This window comes from Hypanus sabinus, chromosome 4, assembly GCF_030144855.1.
Source record: "Hypanus sabinus isolate sHypSab1 chromosome 4, sHypSab1.hap1, whole genome shotgun sequence".
Lineage (NCBI taxonomy): Eukaryota > Metazoa > Chordata > Chondrichthyes > Myliobatiformes > Dasyatidae > Hypanus > Hypanus sabinus.
The window spans coordinates 189621851-189637634 of record NC_082709.1 but is presented as its reverse complement, the minus strand read 5'-3'; positions in this window follow the sequence as shown (position 1 = coordinate 189637634).

The following is a 15784-nucleotide window of genomic DNA, read 5'->3' as shown; positions in this document are numbered from 1 at the left end:
CAATTCTTTCAAAAACTTGGCCATAAAGCCATTAATTCCATCATCCAATCACAAACAAGAGAAAATCTGCAGATGCTGCAAATCCAAGTAACACAGGCAAAATGCTGGAGGAACTCAGCAGGGCAGGCAGCATCTATGGAAAAGAGTACAATCGATGTTTTGGACCAAGACACCAGATAGAAGTCTAATGGCTGGTACATAGAAACTTTTGGTCCGGGCTTTAATCCTGTGGTACTGTTTGCCAGACAGAAGCAGCTGAAACAGTTTATGGGCAACACGAGTGAATCTGCAGATGCTGGAAATCAATAAAAAACACAAAAAGCTGGCAGAACTCAGCAGGCCAGACAGCATCTATGGGAGGAGGTAATAATGACGTTTTGGGGCGAAACCCTTCATCAGGAGTGAAGTAACATGGGATGGTCGGGGGGGGATAAGAAGTGGGGGGAGGGATGAAGTAGAGAGCTGGGAAGTGATAGGCTGGAGGGAAATGGACTTGGGGGAAGGTGGAGAATTATGGGAAATAAAACAGAAAGAAAGGTAGGGCTGGGGGGAGATTATAGTGAGGGGGGGGGAAGAGAGAGAAAGGGAACTGACTAAAATTATAGATAGGGATGGGGTAAGGGGGGGCCAGGGGTATCAACGGAGGTCTGTGAGTCGAATGTTCATGCCGGCAGGTGGGAGGCTACCCAGTCGGGAGATAAGGTGTTGCTCCATCAACCTGCACGCGGCCTCATCTTGACAGTAGAGGAAGCCATGGACAGACATGTCGGAGTGGTAGTGGTCTGTGGAATTTAAGAGTGTGGCCACAGGGAGATCCCGCCACTGCTGGAGGACTGAGCGCCGGTGTTCGGCGAAACGGTCTCCCAGTCTGCGGCGGGTCTCCCCAATGTATAAATGGCCACATCGGGAGCACCGGATACAGTATATCACCCCAGCTGACTCGAAGGTGAAGTGGTGCCTCACCTGAAAGGACTGTCTGGGGCCTGGGATGGTGGTGAGGGAAGAAGTGTGGGGGCAGGTGTAGCACTTCTTCCGTTTGCAGGGATGAGTGCCCGGAGGGAGGTTGGTGGGGAGGGATGGGGGGGATGAATGGACAAGGGAGTCGCATAGGGAGCGATTCCTACGGAAAGCCGAGAGCGGGGGGGGGGGGGGGGAGGAGAAGATGTGGTCGGTGGTGGGATCGCGTAGGAGGTGGCGGAAGTTACGTAGGATTATGCGTTGGATCTGTAGGCTGGTAGGGTGATAGGTGAGGACCAGGGGGACTCTATCCCTGGTGGGCTGGCGGGAGGATGGAGTGAGGGCAGAGGTGCGTGAAATACAGGAGATGCGATGGAGGGTAGAGTTGATATTGGACGAAGGGTTTATGGTTGGGGTTACTGGTGACCCCAATGATCTTCCAGGCCTTCTTTATGTACCTGCTGCTATAAATGTCCTCAATGGAGGGAAGTTCACATCCACAGATGTGCTGGGCTGTCTGTAACACCCTGCAGTTCCCAGTGATCAAGGTTGGTGCAGTTCCTGTACCATGTAGTGATACAGCCAGTCAAGATGCTCTCAATGAAGGTCTTGAGGATTTGGGGACTCATATTGAACTTCTTCAGTTGCCTGAGGTAGAAGAGACGCTGTTGTGCTTTTCTTGCCCCATAGCCTCGGTACAGTATACATCGAGAAACTTGAAACTATTCACCCTCTCACTGCCATCCCATTGATATTGATCAGGGCGAGCCTGTCTCCGTTCCTCCTGTAATCCACGATCAGCTCTTTTGCTTTTTGGACATCGAGGGAGAGGTTGTTATCTTAGCACTACTGTGTCAGGGTGTTAATCTCTCCTCTGCAGGCTGTTTTATCACCACTAGAAATAAGGCAGATAAATATTGTGCCATCTGCAGACTTGCAGATTGGAGTCATGGGTGTAAAGGGAGTAGAGGAGGGGACTCAGGACACAATCCTGGAAGGTATCTGTGAGGGGCAGAGGTGAGGGAGCCCATCCTTACCAACTGCCAGCGATCTGATAGGAGGTCTAGGATGCAGCTGTACAAGGAGAGGTGCAGGCCGAGGTCCCTGAGCTTGCTGTCGAGTGGGGAGGGAATTATGGTGTTGAATGCTGAAATGTAGTCCAGGATTACCATTCTAACATATGCATTTATTAATGTAGCCATAAGTGAGACTTAGATCATAAGACAAAGGAGCTGAATTAGATCATTCATCCCATCGAGTTTGCTGCATCATTCCATCATGACTGATCCCGGATCCCACTCAACCCCTGCCTTCTCGCCATATCCTTTAATGCCCTGACCAACCAGGAAACTATCCACTTCCGCCTTAAATGTATCCACAGACTTGGTCTCCATCATTGTCTGTGGCAGAGCGTTCCACAGATTCATTACTCTCTGGCTAAAAAGTTTCTCCTGAACTCTGTTCTAAAAGGTTGCTCCTCAATTTTGAGGCTGTCCTCGAGTTCTTGATACCCCACCATAGGAAACATCCCCTCCACATCCACCCTATCTAGTCTTTTCAACATTAGGTAGGTTCCAATGAAATCCCCACGTATTCATCTAAATGCCAGTGAATAAAGGCCTAAAGCTGCCAAACATTTCTCATACGTTAACCCCTTCATTCCTGGAATTATCTTTGTGAACCTCCTCTAGACTCTCTCCAATGACAACACATTCTTTCTGAAATATGGGGCCCAAAACTGTTGACAAGACTCCAAGTATGGCCTGACTAGTGTCTTATGAAGACTCCACATTATAACCTTGCTTTTATATTCCATTTCCCTTGAAATAAATGCCAACATTGCATTTGCCTTCTTTGCCACAGACTTCTGGGAGACTTGTATAAGGATGCCAAGGTCCTCTGCACCTCTGATGTTTGAACCTTCACCCCATATAGATAATAGTCCACACTATTGTTCTTTTTACCAAAATGTATTATCATACATTTCCCTACACTCTATTCCATCTGCCACTTTTTTCCCATTCTTCCTTCTGCAATCACATTGCTTTCTCAGCACAGCTTATCCCTCCACTGTCTTTTGTATCATCTGCAAATTTTGTGACAAAGCCATCAATTCCATTATCCAAATCTTTGACAAACAAAGTGAAAGGTAGTGATACCAATACTAACCCCTGAGGAACACCACCAGTCACTGCCAGCAAACCAGAAAAGGCCCATTTTATTGCCACCTGCTACCTCCTGCCTGTCAGCCATTCCTCTATCCATGTCAGTATCTCTCCTGTAATGCCATAGGATTCTATCTTGTTAACCAGCCTCATATGTGGCACATTATCAAATGCCTTCTGAAAATCCAAGTAAATGACATCCGCTGCCTCTCCTTTTGTCCACCCTGCTTCCTCAAAGAACTGAAAGATTTATCAGACAATATTTCCCCTTATAGAAACCAGACTGACTTTGACTTATTTTATTATTAGTCTCCTGAAACCTTATCCTTAATAGTAGATCCAACACTTTCCCAACCACAGAGGTTAAGCTAACTGGCCCATAACTACTTTTCTTTTGCCTTCCTTCTTTCTTAAAGAGTGGAGTGCCATTTTGCAATCTTCCCCTCCTCCAGGACCATGCCAGAATTAAGTGATTCTTGAAAGATCATAACCAGTGCATCCGTTATCTCTTCAGCAACCTCTCTCAGGGCTCTGGATGTAGTCCACCTGGTCTTGGTGAATTATTGACCCTAAGACTTTTGAGTTTGCCCAGCACTTTTTCCTTTGTACTAGCAATGGCACTCACTCCTGCTACCTGACACTCACGGACCTCTGACACACTGCTAGTATCTTCCACACTGAAGACAGATGCAAAGTACCCATTAAGTTCATCTGCCATTTCTTTGTCCCCCATTATTACCTCACAAGCATCAATTTCCAGTTGTCCAATATCAACTATCACTTGCCTTTTACTCTTTATATAACTGAGAAAACTTTTAATATCCTGCTTTACATTATCGGCTAGCTTGCACTCATTTTTAATCTTTTTTATTTGCCTTTTGTTGGATTTTAAAAGCTTCCCAATCATCCATCCCTACTCACTTTTGCTACTTAATATGTCCTTTTCTTGGCTTTTAAGCAGTCCTTAACTTCTCTTGTCAGCCACAGTTGCTGACCCCTGCCATTTGAGAACTACTTCTGTGGGACAGATCTATCCTACGCCAGTATCTGTACTGTACATTTCTATGACTCTAATATACAGAATGAAGTGTAAAAGCTACAGAGAAAGTGCAGTCACATAAAAGTAAGGCACAGGGTCTTAACAAGGTAGATTATGAGGTGAAGAATCCACCTCATGCTGGGGACTGTTCAATGAGAACATAGTCTTATATAGCCTGCCCTTGAGCTTGGTGGTATATGCTTTCAGGCTTTTGTATCTCCTGCCTGATGGAAAATGGGAGAAGATAGAACGTACAGGTGGTTGGGGGGGGGGGGGAGTCTTTAAATATACTGGCTGTTTTACTGAGCTAGCAAGAAATATAGACAGAGTCCATGGTGTGGAGACTGGTTTCTGTAATACGTTCAGCTTTATTCATAACTGTCTGCGTTTTCTTTTGGTCATGTGCAGAGCAGTTGCCCTTCTAAACCATGATACATCTGGATAGGATGCTTTCTATGGTGTGTAATGATAAAAATTGGCGTGTGTCAATCGAGACATGTCAAATTTCTTTAGCCCTCTGAGGAGGTGAAGGTGTTGGTGAGCTTTATTGGCCATGCTAATGTCATGGTTGGAGCAGTACAGGGTGCAGGAGATGTTCACTACTAGGAACTTAACTCAACTTTCTCAACCCTCTCAACGTCAAGACTGTTGGCGTAAGCAGGAGCATGTGCACCACCCCCTTCCTGAAGTCAATGGCCAGCTCCTTTTCTTTGTTCACATTGAGGGAAAGGTTGTTGTCATGACACCATGTCACAAAGCTTTCTATGTCCTTCCTGTACTCTGACTCTTTGTTATTTGAAATACAACCCCCTAAAGTGGTTACATCTGCAAACATGTAGATGGAGTTAGAGTAGAATCTGGCCGTGTAGGCATGAATGTACAGGAGTGGGGTAGGGGTCTGGGGATGTAACCTTCTTGAGCCCCATTGTTTAGAATAACTCTGGTGGAGGTGTTTCTGTCTATCCTGACTGATTGAGGTATGCTGGTCAGGAAGTCAAGGATCCAGCTGCAGAGGGAGGCATTGATTCCCAGGGTTGTATTTTGGTGATGAGTCTGCTTGGAATTGTAGTATTGAAGTTGAATATGAAGTCAATAAACAATAATATGACCAGGTGTCTTTACTGTCCCTATGCTCCTGAGATGAGTGTAGGTTCAGAGACCTTGCATCCACTGTAGACCTGTTCAGTGGTAGGTGAATTGCAGTGAGTTGAGGTTGTCTGGAAGACTGAAGTTAATGTATGTCATGACCAGCCTTTCAAAGAATTCCATGATGCCACTGGGCAATTATTGTTCAGGTACATTATCTTGTTTTGCTTAGATATCAACATGATAGTGGTCTTCTTAAAGCAGGTGGGAACCACAGAATAAAGTTGGGAGAGGCTAAAATTGTCTCTATAAATACCCCCACCAAATAACCTGGACAGGATCTCAGGACATGGCCAGGGATACCATCAGGGCCTAACCTTTCCATGTATTCACTCTCCAGATGAGTGGTTCTGCTCCTAATTTAAGCTGTGGACTGCTCACGAAGTTCAAATCCCCAACAATCTATTCAACTATCTTAGTCTCTAAATACTATAGCCAAACCAGATGATAAAATGCCTATTACTTAACATCAGTCTTCTTCTTAAATCATAAAACTACTGTTATGTTGCTGGGTTAAAGTTGTTTTAAGGGTGGATGGTGTATCCAGAGTTGTGAAACGGGAGAGTATTAGGGCTTGGGTTTGAATTCCTCCAGTTCTTTCTTTCCCTTTTCCTAGTGTGTCATCCATCCAAATTGCCATGGTTGCAGATCCAGAAATGATTTGGGTTTATCTTGTATTTTACAATAAATGATGCCATCACCACTCTATAATTCCATGACTATAATGATTGTTTAATCGAGTATTGACTCAAGTTTCAAGTGCAGCCTAGTTTTAGTCCCTTGCTGTTAAATACTTAGATCATTTTATATCAGGGAATGATCAGGGAATCTTGTGTGAAATTGTTTGTCCACTGACATTCATAACAACCATTAAACTGTGAAGATCGAGATGAAAACACACATTTGAAATTACTTAGTTTTTACCTCTGAAGTAGGGGATCCCATTGGTGCTTTTACAGTCAACAGTCTCCAAAGGCTATATCAAAACCTCCTCTTGTCTTCATTACATTTTCATAGCTGCTCTGATTGAGTTTCACTAGTTTGGTCTTCTCTGTATTTATGTGACTGGTCTGGTTAAGTTTCAGGCTAATAGTGCCTTCCACAATAGTGATGAAGGAGAACTCCATGATGATTCCTAAAATTTCACGTAATATCTGCTCCATTTGCAACCACTCTCGATAGATTCTGAGGATTCATTGTTTGAATAAGTGTTGACTTTGCACAGTGGATTCTTGAAAAAATAATCTGGCTACCACTTAAACCAAATTCTATTGAGTCACAAGGTTTTTCTCAGGTCAGACTCATCTATGATGCTTCATTCTGCAGTTGGTGGTAATAACCTGTGATTGCTTGGTAGAATTGGACATGAGAAAGGGCAACCCTCCTTTGACAATTATAACCTTGATGAATGCAGAATTCATTACTTCACCCCTGCTAAACAATAACACTTCCTTTGGCCTTTTGTCCTTCTTTTAACCAGCAGTGTGTTCTTTCTGTGGTTTCTTTAAGCACAATCCTGAACCATCTGATAAACTGGTGACGTATTCCCAGATATCTGTCCTTTTGTTGATGTGGACAAGAATGGTCCAGGCTGACCTGCCCTCTTTTTTTGGAAAGAAGCACTGGTCTCTGGAGTCTAGAAGTCTGCTACTGAAGATTGATGGCTGTAAACCCATATCCTCTTGCGACTTGGAGTTGGAGTTAGTGCACCCTATTTGCAGCATCCAACTGCTGCCAGTGCATCAAATCTCCAGAACCACTTAAGAACCTACAATAGACCTAGCGAGGTGTCACTACATGCCCAACAAGCCCACTTTCCCCATTTATTAAATCAACTCTCTCCAGGTTATTTTGTCACTGAAAGAGGTCAACACAAACAGAACATATTTCCAAGATACAAATCTCTGTGAACATTCTTCCTAATGTAAACCAAAAAAAAACAATATTTTTCTGCATTGTCAAAACAACATGATGATTAATATTATTCAGACCTAATGAATACTTGAATAGTCTGGTGCTCGACGGCTATTAATTGTTAAGTAATATTAAAGCTCCCAGATTCACAGTCATTAGCCTGTTCAATGCAGAGCTGGAATAAGTATGCTGCCACTGCAGTGGGCTGTTTGAGAATTCTGCACACACACAGCAATGTTCTGGGCAAAGCTTTGGTTTGAATATATTTGTTCCAGTTCTACTGAGATACAGTCTGTTGGTTAAATAAATGAGGAATCCAGCTACAACAAGCCTGCGATTTGTCAGCTTTGCTCGGCTTTTGTGCAAGGAAGTGACATCATTGATGTGAGAATATTGGTATAAAACAAGAATGAAGCAACCCATTTTGATGCTAAAGGGGTGCATTAAAGCAGCTGAAATAGTTTGTTCAACTGTCCAGTAGAGATGAAAGGTTTGGTTCAAGAAAAGGATCATTGTTTTTTAAGGGAGAGACTTAACACATAGCTTGCTACAGAGGTACAACTGCCTGGTGTAAAGTGAGCCAGGAGACCTCTCGTATACTCAGTTTATTAAACCACTTGATGAATAGCTTAATATGCAACTTGCTTTACTGTCGACAAAATATAGATGATATAGATATTAGGGGACACTGTTGATCAGTGGATCTTACTGTTGACTCAGTCGGACTGTTATGAGTTCAGGTTCAGCTCCTGTGCCTTTACAACACTAAGAATGTTCATTCAAACTAAGAAGTACTGAGGAAGACCATAGACTTCAAATGCTGTTTTCTGGTTGTGATGTTAACCTGCATCCCAGAAACCACTTGCAGCCACTGTTTTGAAGGAGGTTAAAATTCTCCCCATTAATTCTCCCTCAGTTAGCACAAATTTTAAAATTAAGATTTATCTGAGTGTATAAATGAGACTGCCACCAGAATAGGTAAAGGCCATTTTCCCTTGAGCTTTCTCTTCTAGTCAATAAAAACCTTTCTGCCTCATCCCCAAAATTTTATTGTCCTCTAGTCCAAAATCAATTGATCTTGCTCTTCAAAATGCAAAGAGTAGAACATTCCAGTTTTACAACTCTTCAAGTGAGTTCTGAAATAAAGTGAGGTCAAAATACTGTGAATCCCAGTCCTAAACTATTCACCCAAGGAGACAATGTTTTGCCATCTACCTAGCCTTCTCCTCTTGAGACCATCTTTTGTTCTTCCAGGCTCCACTGAGTACAGGCCAACCTTGCTGTGTCTCGTGGAAGAAGCCCCTCAGGAATTGTCTCAGGAATTAATCTTGTGAAGCTGTTTTGTATCTCATCTGATACTGTCATATTCTTCCTTTACTGGACAACAAGTTTCACCTCTCCCTAGGTGTGATCTCCCCAGAATGATTGTAGAATCTGTATTAGTGTTGTATTGAAATTTCCTGGTGAAAGAGCAAATGTGATTTGCCCTCCTAACCATTTTTGGTACTTGTATTTTCATTTGAAGTGAAAATAAAAAAAACCTGCAGCTAAAGGGCCTGAGCTGAAGAAATAAAGTGGGTGGGGAGCCAGAGCAGTAGCTCAGAAAGTGGGGGGACTGAGGGGAAAGTGGAAGTTAGGTCAAATAAGGTTAGAAGAAAGGATAGGCAGAACGATGATTGAAATGATGGGCTGAAAGAGTGTTTATTTCAATGTGAGGGGTATTATGAGTAAAGGAGATGAACCTAGCGCCTAGACTAGTGCATTAAATATCCTTATATTAAGGGGAACCTCTAGGTATTTCATACATATAAACAAAGGGGTAATAGGGCAAGGGTAGGACTACTTAAAGAGAAAGGAAGGAAGTGGGCAAGGCACAAAATGAAAACTGTGCATTGGCATTCACCGGGGAAAGACGAGGATGAGGAGCATAGTACAATCAAGACAGTGGTCAGTGCATTGTTTCAACGAGTTGGAAAGTCATGTTGTCGCAATATAAAAGTTCAATTAGGTCACATTTGGCGTACATGTACAATTATAATCATCCCATTGCAGGAAGAATGTGGAGGCTTTGGGGAGGTGCAGAAGGGTTTCAGCAGGATATAACCTGGATAATGTGGTATTAGCTACAAGGAAAGGCTGGATAAATCTGGATTTTTTTTCTCTGGAAAATGTTCTTCAGCACAGACTGGTGGGAGCCTGGATGAACTGCCAGAAGAGGTGGTGAAAGCTGGTACAATAGCAACATCTGAGTGGCATTTAGACAGATTCATGATCAGAGTGGATGGAGGACAGGGACTATGTGCAGGCAGATGGGATTACTTTAAAATGGCATTATAGTCAGCATATCATGAGGCAAAGGGCCTGTTTAAGGACTGTTCTGTCTTCCATGAACTGACTATTAAGTAGGACATAGGAGCAGAAGTAGGCCACTCGGCCTATTGAGTCTGCTCTGCCATTCCATCATGGCTGATTTATCAGTCCTCTCTACCCTATTCTTCAGCTTTCTCCCCATAACCTTTGATGCTCTGACTAACCAAAAATCTATCAACCTTTTCTTTAAATATGATCAATGACTTGACATCTACAGCTGTAGGTGGCAATGAATTCCACACATTCACTGCCCACTGGCTAAAGAAATTCCTCAACTCTGTTCTAAATGGATATCCCTCTATTCTGAGGATGTGTCCTCTTGTTCTAGACTCCTCCACTATAGGAAAAATCTTCTAGATATCCTTGGCCTTTCAATACTCAAGAGGTTTAAATGTGATTTCCCCCCTCCCACTCATTCAGAAACCTCTGCAAACTTTAATCCTTACATACCCAGAATTATTCTGTGAACCTCCTCTGGTACCTCTCTAATGCCAACATACCTTTCCTTAAATAAGGGGCCCAAACTGCTCACAGTACTCCAAGTAAGGCCTCAGCATCACATCCTTGCTTTTATATTCTAGTTCTCTCAAAATGAATGCTAATATTGCATTTGTTTTCCTCACCTCCAAATCAACTTGCAAGTTGGCCTTTAGGGAATTCTGCACAAGGACTCCCAAGTCCCTTTGAACCTTATATTTTTGTAGTTTCTCCCATTTTAGAAGACAGTTTGCATTTTTATTCCTTCTACCAAAGAGCATACCATACACTTCCTTGCACTATATTCCATCTGCCACTGTTCTGTCCATTCTCCCAATCTGCCCAAGTCTGTTTACAGACTCCCTGCTTCCTCAACACTACCAGCCCCTTACCTATCTTCGTATCATCTTCAAACTTGGCCACAAAGCCATCAAATCCGTCATCCATATCACTGACATACAAAGTAAGAAGAAATGCTGACCCCTGAAGAGCACCACTGTCACCAGCAGCTGACTGGAATAGCCTTTATTCCAACTCTTTGCCTCCTGCAGTCAGCCAATCTTCTATCGATGCAACTATCTTTCCTGTTGTGGTGAACTACGTGTGCCTGTCTGGACACGCCCCCTACTGACTGCTCCCGTGGCTCCTCCCACAGGCCCTGGTATAAAGGCGATCTGAGGCCTATGCTCGGCCTCAGTCTCCAGGACGTAGTATGATGGTCACTCACTTCTGGTTCCTTCTTCCAGTCAATAAAAGCCAATATCTCACCTTACGTCTCAGAGTGAGTTATTGATGGTGCATCAATTTTATTGACTGGAAGTTTTAAAACATGGAAACCGTTTTACGTCCAGAAAGGTTGGATTTGGACCCTCAAGACCCTGAAGCAGCTCTTGCTTTTGAACACTGGCTTGCATGCTTCCAATCATACTTGGAGGAGGTTCGTGCAACTGAACCCGCCGTTATGCACAGAATTCTCCTCTCGAGGGTCACCCCAAAAGTTTACTCCATTATCCGGGACCTGCCTACCTACGATGGGGCACTGGAGGCCCTCAAAAGACAGTATCTGCGGCTGGTGAACACCGTCTACGCAAGACATCGTTTAGCTACCCGGCAACAGCGGCCTGGCGAATCGTGCGCTGAGTTTCTCCGAGCACTACAGACACTCGTCCGAACTTGTGACTGCAAGACGCTCACAGCAGAACAGCATGCGGAGCTGCTGGTGCGAGACACCTTTGTGATGGGACTGAGGTCAGTGTACATGCGCCAGTGGCTGCTGGAAAACGCCGATCTGACCTTACGCTCGGCGATCGAGATGGCCAACGCTCTGGAAGCTGCTCTGCACAATGCTGACACTGTCCAGTCGCGCGATTCCCCACCGGTTCCGTGGACACCTCAGACCCCGCCACCGGCAGCTCCCGGGAGCGAATTCGCCAACGCCGCTGCCAGTCGCGATTCCACAAGCTCCCCGAACCCGACCACGGCTGCGGCCCGTCAGAAGCCCGTGCTTTGTTATTTCTGTGGACTCAAAAAGCACTCTCGACAACGCTGTCCAGCGCAAGTAGCGACCTGCTCTAGCTGCGGAAAGCGGAGCCATTTCGCCAAGGTCTGTAGGTCTAAACTACGAGCGGAGTGCAGCGCTGCGGGTGAGACGTAGGGGCCGCCATCTTGCATGCCCGGATGTGGGCGGCCACCTTTGTCGGCGTCAGCATGCCCCGCCCCCGACCCTCCAATGCTTACCGGGTACCCCGGATGTGGGCGGCCATCTTTGTCGGCATCAGCATGTCCCGCCCCCGACCCTCCGATGCTTACCGGGCACCAAGACGGCGATTCAACTCTGGCCACTGTAACTCTCGACCAAAGCGCCCCACACCAGCTTGCAAGGTCCATGATGGACATCCTGGTGGAGGGGCACAGGACTAGATGCCTGTTTGACACGGACAGCACTGAGAGTTTTATTCACCCGGACACAGTGCAACGCTGCAGACTCGCAACAGGGCCGGTAAGTCGGAGGATCAATTTGGCTTCTGGGTCGCAATCCGCAGACATCCGGGTGGGTTGTGTAGCGACATTGGTGGTTCAAGGCACAGAATATCTGAACTTTGCGCTACAGGTCATGCCTAAACTGTGCGCACCTGTGCTATTGGGGCTGGACTTCCAGAGCCATCTCGAAAGTGTGACTATGGTATATGACAGGCCCCTCCCACCACTCACTGTCCGGAATCCTCAGTTTTGTGGGACTTCATCACTACTGACCACACACACACACATGGGCCTACACGTCCCATCCAGCACCATGCCGACAGCTGCGCTACCGACACCACTTGCAGTCTCTCCACCCTCAAGATCCCTCCCCCACCGCTGTTCGCCAACCTGACCCCTGACTGTAAACCTGTGGCAACTAAAAGCAGGAGGTACAGCGCAGGGGACAGAGCCTTCATTCAGTCAGAGGTGCAGCGGCTGCTCAGGGAGGGGATCATTGAGCCAAGCTCAAGCCCTTGGAGGGCCCAGGTGGTTGTTGTTCGGACTGGGCATAAAAATAGGATGGTGGTGGACTATAGTCAAACCATCAATAGGTTCACGCAGCTTGACGCGTACCCCCTACCCCGCATCGCGGATATGGTCAACCAGATAGCTCAGTACAAGGTGTACTCGACAATAGATCTGAAATCCGCTTATCACCAGCTCCCCATCTGCCCAGAACACCGCCCCTACACTGACTTCGAGGCAGGCGGCAGGCTCTATCACTTCCTGCGCGTCCCTTTCGGTGTCACGAATGGTGTCTCTGTCTTCCAGAGGGAAATGGACCGGATAGTAGACCAGTACCAACTGCAGGCCACATTTCCCTATCTGGATAACATCACCATCTGTGGTCACGACTGGCCAGATCACGACGCCAACCTCCAACGATTTCTCCAACTGGCCGCAGCTCTGAACCTTACTTATAACAGGGACAAGTGTGTGTTCGGAACCACCCACCTTGCTATCCTTGGGTATGTCGTGGAAAACGGGGTTATTGGCCCTGATCCCGACCGTATGCGCCCCCTGTTAGAACTCCCTCTTCCCACCACTCTCAAAGCCCTCAGACGGTGTCTGGGGTTTTTTTCCTATTATGCCCAATGGGTCCCCCATTACTCAGACAAGGCACGCCCCCTGGTCAAGTCTACCACTTTTCCCCTCTCTGCTGAGGCCCGCGCGGCCTTCAGCTGCATTAAAGAGGACATTGCCAAAGCTACGATGCATGCGGTGGATGAGACCGTTCCCTTCCAAGTGGAGTGTGACGCCTCCGATTTCGTTCTGGCTGCTACCGTCAATCAGGAAGGCAGGCCAGTAGCATTCTTTTCTCGCACCCTCCAAGGCTCTGAAATTCGGCACTCCGCGGTGGAGAAAGAAGCCCAGGCCATAGTGGAGACTGTTAGGCACTGGAGGCACTATCTTGCTGGCAAAAGGTTCACCTTGCTGACCGACCAGCGCTCGGTTGCGTTCCTGTTCAGCAACCAACAGTGGGGCAAAATCAAACATGATAAGATTTTGTGGTGGAGAATAGAACTCTCCACCTACAGCTATGATATCCTGGACCGGCCTGGCAGACTCAATGAGCCCCCTGATGCCCTATCCCGGGGAACATGTGCTAGCACACAGCTCAACCAGCTGTACTCCATGCACAACTTTGCCATCCGGGGGTCACCCAATTTTACCATTTTGTGAAAGCTTGGAACCTGCCGTACTCCCTGGAGGACATCAGGACGATGACAAGGGACTGCCAAATCTGCGCTGAGTGCAAACCGCACTTCTACCATCCTGACACGGAGCAACTTGTCAAGGCCACCCGCCCTTTTGAGCGACTGAGTGTTGACTTTAAGGCCCCCTTCCCTCCACTGACCATAATGTCTATTTTCTCAATGTTATCGACGAGTACTCATGGTTCCCCTTTGCCATCCCCTGCCCCGACACCACTGCCACGTCCGTCATAAAAGCCCTGCGCCAGCTCTTCACTCTGTTCGGGTATCCCTGCTATATCCACAGTGATAGAGGGTCCTCCTTTATGAGTGACGAGCTGTGCCAGTACCTGCTAGCTAGGGGCATTGCTACTAGTCGGACCACGAGTTATAATCCCCGAGGTAATGGACAGGTGGAGCGGGAGAATGCCATGGTGTGGAAGGCCACACTTTTAGCCCTTAAGTCAAAAGGGTTGCCGGTCTCTCGATGGCAGGAGGTCCTCCCTGAGGCACTCCACTCTATCCGCTCTCTGTTATGTACGTCCACCAATGCCACCCCTCACGAACGCCTATTCTCTTTTCCCAGGAAGTCTGTCACTGGGACCACCCTACCAGTTTGGCTGACGTCCCCGGGGCCAGTGCTGCTCTGGAAACATGTGAGGAGCAATAAATACTCCCCGCTGGTCGAGAGGGTTCACCTTCTACATGCGAACCCCCAGTATGCCTACGTGGTCTTACCTGATGGGCGGGAGGACACGGTCTCCATCCGCGACCTGGCACCCGCAGGTGCAGCAGACCACTACCCTGAAGGCTCTCCGGTAACTATGAACCCTGCACCTGAGGTGACACCGTGCTCACCAGGCCCTACACAGACTCATCACGACACTTATATACCAGGCGTTTCGTACACATTTATACCAGGCGCCTCGCACATGCGTGAGGGATCACTGGCGCCTAGTGGGCTGGAACAAGCACAACCTCCGTCTCCTGTGCAATCGCCAATGTCGCCGGCATCCGTGCAATCACAGCCGGTGCTACGTAGATCGCAGCGACAGATTCGACCACCTGATAGACTTGACTTGTAAGAAACTTCGCCACATGGGGACTCTTTTAAACAAAGTGGGGGTGAATGTGGTGAACTACATGTGCCTGTCTGGACATGCCCCCTGCTGACTGCTCCTGTGGCTCCTCCCACAGGCCCCTGTATAAAGGCGATCTGAGGCCTATGCTCGGCCTCAGTCTCCAGGACGTAGTATGATGGTCACTCACTTCTGGTTCCTTCTTCCAGTCAATAAAAGCCGATATCTCGCCTTACGTCTCAGAGTGAGTTATTGATGGTGCATCACCTGTAATACCATGGGCTCTTGTCAAGCAGCTCTCTGTGTAGCACCTTGCCAAAGGCCTTCAGAAAATCCAAGTAAATGGTCTGAGGGTAAATGAATCTCCTGAACCTGCTGGAATGCACCCTCAGGTTCTGAAGGAAGTAGCTGGAGAGATTGCGGAGGCATTAAAGATGATCTTTCAAGAATCAATAGATTCTGGCAATGTACCAGATGACTGGAAAATTGCACGTTATTCCACTATTTAAGAAGAGTGGGAGGCAGCAGAAAGGAAACTATCTCACATTAGTGGTTGGAAAGTTGTTGGAATCGATTGTTAGGGATGAGATTGCAGAGTACCTGGAGGCACATGACAAGATAGACCAAAGCCAGCATGGTTTCCTGAAAGGAAAATCCTGCCTGACAAATGTAATGCAATTCTTTGAGGAAATTACAAGAAGGGTAGACAAAGGAGATGTAGTAGACGTGGTGTATTTGACAAGGTGCCGCACATGAGGCTGCTTAGCAAAGTAAGAGCCCATGAAATTACAGGGAAGTTACTAGCGTGGGTGGAACATTGGCTGCTCATCAGAAAACAGAGTGTGTATAAAGGGATCCTATTCTGGCTGGCTGCCAGTTACCAGTGGAGTTCCACAAGGGTCAGTGTTGTGACTGTTGATT